Consider the following 5,253-nt stretch of genomic DNA (forward strand, 5'->3'; position numbering starts at 1 on the left):
TTACTAGGATTGGGAAACTCCATTCTGGTAAATTTTTGGTCAGACTGGTTCTCTGCCCTCGAACCCTGTTTTCTGTTAAGATGTTTATCAAGACAATACGTGCACCACTGAACATAGACCCTTATCAGAAGTTCTGCCTTTAACCCTTTGTCCTGTTTCCTCAGAAGCATGTGATCTTTGTTCCACTTTTTTGCCCTCTGAAGCATGTGTTCTTTGTGACCTACTCCCTGTTCGTACATCCCCTCCTGTTTTGAAATCCTTAATAAAAACCTGCTGGTTTTGAGGCTTGGGTGGGCATCACAGTCCTACTGATATGTGATGTCACCCCCAGCAGCCCAGCTGTAAAATTCCTCTCTTTGTACTCTTTCTCTTTATTTCTCAGCCAGTCAACACTTATGGAAAATGGAAAGAACCTATGTTGAAATATTGGGGGCGGGTTCCCCTGATACCTGGTGCATCAACATGGTTTTCTTTTTCCTGAGTACATGTGGGAACCCAATTCCCTTTGGTAGGTATGGAGAAATGTTCATCAGTCCGGTCCACAGAAACGCTTTTTCAGCTCCCTGACGATTGGTGAGTTGTCTGTGTATTGTCTGGGGTAATTAAAGATCACACAGAGTCTAAACATTATGCTTATCTCTGCTATATTAAATTCCTGTTAAAACAGGGAGGAGTTCAAGTGCCCATGGAAAATATGGTCACCCTATTCAGGGCAGTAGAAGAACACTGTCCTTGGTTTCCTAAAAATGGAATATTAGACCTCCACAGTAGGAAGTGGGGTGGTCGATCTCTGTAGTACCATTCCTCTAAATTTACTACCTAATTCTTTGCCTTTAATTGTCCCTCCGGGGGATCACTGGCCCTTTACCTCAAGGTTCCGTGGGTCTGGTGTTAGGCAGGGCATCCACCTCTGCTGAAGGTATCATAGTTCATTGATTCTGATTCCTTGATGAGATTACACTTACGGTGTCTGCCAAAGTTCCTGTTTCCATTCTAGCTGGTGAGTCAATTGCTCAATTACTTTTACTACCTAATATTGTTTTAAACAAAGGAGATAAGACATGGGGCCCTAGGATGGGCTCCGGCGGTGAAAAAGCTGCTTATTGGATTAATGTAATTTCTAAACAATGGCCCACCTGCACCATACACATTCAAGGAAAAAAGTTTGAGGACCTGGTAGATGTTTCTATTATTTACTCTAATTTACGGCCTTCCTCCTGGCTTAAACATCCCGCTAACATGGGACTAGTAGGTGTTGGAAAAGCTGATGAAGTTCACCAGAGCACCTTTATCTTGCCGTGCACTGGCCCTGATGGTCAAAAGGGTACAATTCAGCCTTACCTCACGCCAATCCTCATTACTCTTTGGGGTAGAGATTTGCTGGCACAATGGGGAGCTAAAATTAATATTCCATGTAACTCTTATAGTGCTCCCAGTCAACATATAATGGAAAACATGGGGTTTGTTCCCAGACTTGGTCTTGGTCCAAGACATGAAGGAATTACTAAACCTCTTCAAGTTACTATAAAAGAAGACAGGGCTGATTTAGGTTATCCCTTTTGATGACGGTCACTGCCATGCCTCCTAATCCTATTCCTTTACAATGGAAATCTGAAACACCTGTTTGGACTGAGCAGTGGCCGCTCTCTAAAGAAAAACTGGGGGTTTAGCTCAATTGGTTTCTGAACAGTTAACAACTTGGAAATGTGGAACTTCCTCTTCCCTCCGGAATTCTCCTGTGTTTCTAGTAAAAAAAAAAAATCAGGCAAGTGGAGGATGGTAACTGATTTAAGGGCCGTTAATGCTGTAATTAAACCTATGGGAGCCGTCCAACCCGGCACAACTGCCCCTGCTTTAATACCTAAAAATTGGCCTCTTATAGTTATTGATCTTAAAAACTGTTTCTTTCATATTGTTTTACATAAATCAGATTGTGAAAAATTTGCTTTTACTGTACCCTCTATCCATAATCCGGAGCCTGCAACTCGTTATCAATAGAAACTACTTCCTCAGGGACAGGCTGTGGTGGAATGGGCCAATCGCACTTTAAAAACTCAATTGTCCAAACAGTCTGAGCAACAAAAGCATAATTTAACCACTCCCCACTCCCAATTACATTTAGCATTGTTTACTTTAAACTTTCAAATGTTCCTAAAGACAATACTCTAACTGCAGATGAACATTATACAGGCAAAAAATTCTCCCTAAATGAAGGCAAGCCAGTGTTATGGAAAATCTCCCAGACCCATACCTGGGAACCTGGAACAATTTTAACATGGGAAAGATGGTATGCTTGTGTTTCATCAGGAGATCATCAATCCCCGGTCTGGGTGCCCACTGGAAGACTTAAACGTTGTGTAAATACTGACAATGAAAACCACAGGGAAAAGACGTCCGCATCAGAGACCACCCTCAAACCTGGTGAGATCTGTGCCAACTCCTAAGAAATTGGCATGCCAAATCAAAATGGGTCTGGTTCAATCCTCCCTAATGGCAATGGAGACCCCTCTAACTAATCCCATTTCTCCTAATTCCCTTTCTTTTTCTCCTTATGTACCTAAAAATCTCACCATTTCTATTAGCCTGAAAATAACATCCCTCTGTTCTTCTCTTCCTCCTTCAGCACTGGTTCTTGCTTAAATAGGTTTTATGTAATAATTCTCCTCCTTATACTTTCTGTCTCACCAATTTCCCCTCAAAGTGATTTACCTGCTACACAAAACTATTCTTATTGGGCTTATGTGCCTTTTCCTCCACTTATTCGACCTCTCACCTGGATGGATGCTCCTGTGGAAATCTATACTAACAATAATGTATGGATGCCTGGAGCTACGGATGACCATGGCCCGGCTCAACCAGGAGAAGAAGGCACTGCATTTAATGTTACTATGGGTTATAAATACCCTCCTCTGTGCCTCGGACATGCACTTGGTAGTATCCATCTAGAAACTCGAGTCTGGGCTGTTTATCTTCCGGAGAGATTAGCTAAAAGGAAATGAGGACATTTGGTCTCTGGCCTCTCCCTTTCTCCTTTAAGACAAATAAAAAGGGGAGTAATAGGAGATACCTCATGCTTTCAGTATAAACCTGTAGGAAAACCATGTCCTAAAAATTTTGAGGGCCCATCTAAAACTTTAATTTGGGAAGACTGTGTTAACTCACATGCAGCAGTATTCATAGTTTAGTAACAGACTGGGCACCAAAGGGCTATTTAAAAAATAATTGCTCCTCTGGCAGGAGGGAATGCCTGGAGGCTACTTATTTTGTTTCTTATTGGGAAGATGAGAATCATCATCCTACTTTGCACAGGAGGTTCAGCTCATTCTTTCCCTTAAAATGGGAAGATAAGAGCACTACCCACCCCTGCAAGGCCTCGTATGATGTTCCCCATTCTGAGCCCAGAACACCCAGAACTTTGGAAATTGGCTATTGCCATGTCAGGACTGCAAGTATGGGAAGGGGAAACTTTTCTGTCTGTTGTCCCCACTACTGCCCCTCGCATCTGTGATTCTGAACCCCATGATAAATCCCCTTTGAACCCTTTTCCTCTTTTTGATGCCAATCCTCTTTTATGGGACTCCGATTGGCATTATGATAATTCTTCTTGACCCAAGTATACCCCTCTACCTCTTCAGCATCCCCGGGCACCTCAGATAGCTTCTTTACAGTGGAGAGCATCAGGTGTTGCCACTGCCACTCCTCTCCCTCAGTATCAACATAGATTCAAACATTCTGCTTTGTTTACCTCCAATCTGACTATTCCTATACAAAGTTGTGTTAAGCCTCCTTACATGCTGTTAGTGGGAAATATCAAAATTTGGATGAACAATCAAACTGTCTAATGCATTAATTGTAATTTATACACTTGTGTTAACTCCTGTTTTGACTCCAGGTAAAGTGTAATGTTGGTTTGAGCTCGAGAAGGAATCTGGATACCGGTAACTTTACCCAGACCTTGGGAATCTTCCCCCTCAGTACATTTAATTAATGAAGTATTACAATGAATTCTCAAATGATTTAAGAGATTTGTTTTCACTTTAATCGCTGTGATCATGGGCCTAATTACAGTCACTGCACTGGCCACCACTGCCGGCGTTACACCAATCTATTCAAACGGCTCATTTTGTTAATGACTGGCAAGCCAGTTCCACCCAAATGTGGAATTCTCAACAAGGCATTGATCAAAGATTAGCTAATCAAATTAATGATTTAAGACAGTCTGTTATTTGTCTTGGAGATCAGGTAGTGAGTCTCAAACATCACATGCAAATGCAGTGCGATTGGAATACTTCTGATTTCTGTGTCACACCATATTCCTTCAACAAGACTGATCATTCATGGGAAATGGTCAAAGGACACATTCTGGGTAGGGAAGAAAATTTATCCTTGGACATAACTAAATTAAAGAAACAAATTTTGAAGCCTCTCAAGCTCATTTATCCATTATGCCTGGAGCTGAGGCATTAGATCAGGTGGCAGAAAGTCTTTCTGGACTAAACCCCACGACTTGGATTAAGTCTGTTGGGGGCTCCATTGTAGTAAATTTTGGAATTATGTTTCTCTGTTCAATCAGCTTGTTTTTAGTATGCCAGACCAGTTGAAGAATCCTGCATCAAAACCAAGAGAACAAACAAGCCTTCATCGCCATGGCACATCTGTATAAAAAGATAGGGAGAGATGTTGTGGGAAGTCAGGGACGCTGAACAGAGGGACCGGCTGGAGCCACAGCAGAGGAACATAAATTGTGAAGATTTCATGGACGTTTATCAGTTCCCAAATAATACTTTTATAATTTCTTACACTTGTCTTACTTCAATCTCTTAATCTTGTTATCTTTCTAAGCTGAGGATGTATGTCACCTCAGGACCACTATGAAAATTGTGTTAACTGTACAAACTAATGGTAAAACATGTGTGTTTGAACAATATGAAAATCAGTGCACCTTGAAAAAGAACAGAATAACAGCAATTTTTAGAGAACAAGGGAAGACAATCATAAGGTCTGACTGCGGGGTCAGGCAAAAAGAGCCGTATTTTTCTTCTTGCAGAGAGCCTATAAATGGACATGCAAGTAGAGAAGATATCACTAAATTCTTTTCCTAGCAAGAATTATTGATATTAATACTCTGGGAAAGGAATTCCTTCCTGGAGGGAGGTCTATAAATGGCCGCTGTGGGAATGTCTGTCCTATGCAGTTGAGATAAGGACTGAGATACGCCCTGGTCTCCTGCAGTACCCTCAGGCTTACTAGGAT

General features: G+C 41.7%; 1 long non-coding RNA gene across 1 annotated transcript; it reads right to left on the reverse strand.

Moving 5' to 3' along the window:
- Positions 1 to 239: 239 nt before the first annotated feature.
- Positions 240 to 4,915, reverse strand: LOC116272894. Its single transcript, XR_004181427.1, has 2 exons — positions 2,904 to 4,915; positions 240 to 593 (listed from the first exon to the last, which is right to left on the reverse strand). It is a non-coding gene; the product is annotated as an uncharacterized LOC116272894 (long non-coding RNA).
- Between the last annotated feature and the right edge of the window lie 338 nt (positions 4,916 to 5,253).

The sequence above is a fragment of the Papio anubis genome, unplaced genomic scaffold (genome assembly GCF_008728515.1).
Source record: "Papio anubis isolate 15944 unplaced genomic scaffold, Panubis1.0 scaffold2474, whole genome shotgun sequence".
NCBI lineage: Eukaryota > Metazoa > Chordata > Mammalia > Primates > Cercopithecidae > Papio > Papio anubis.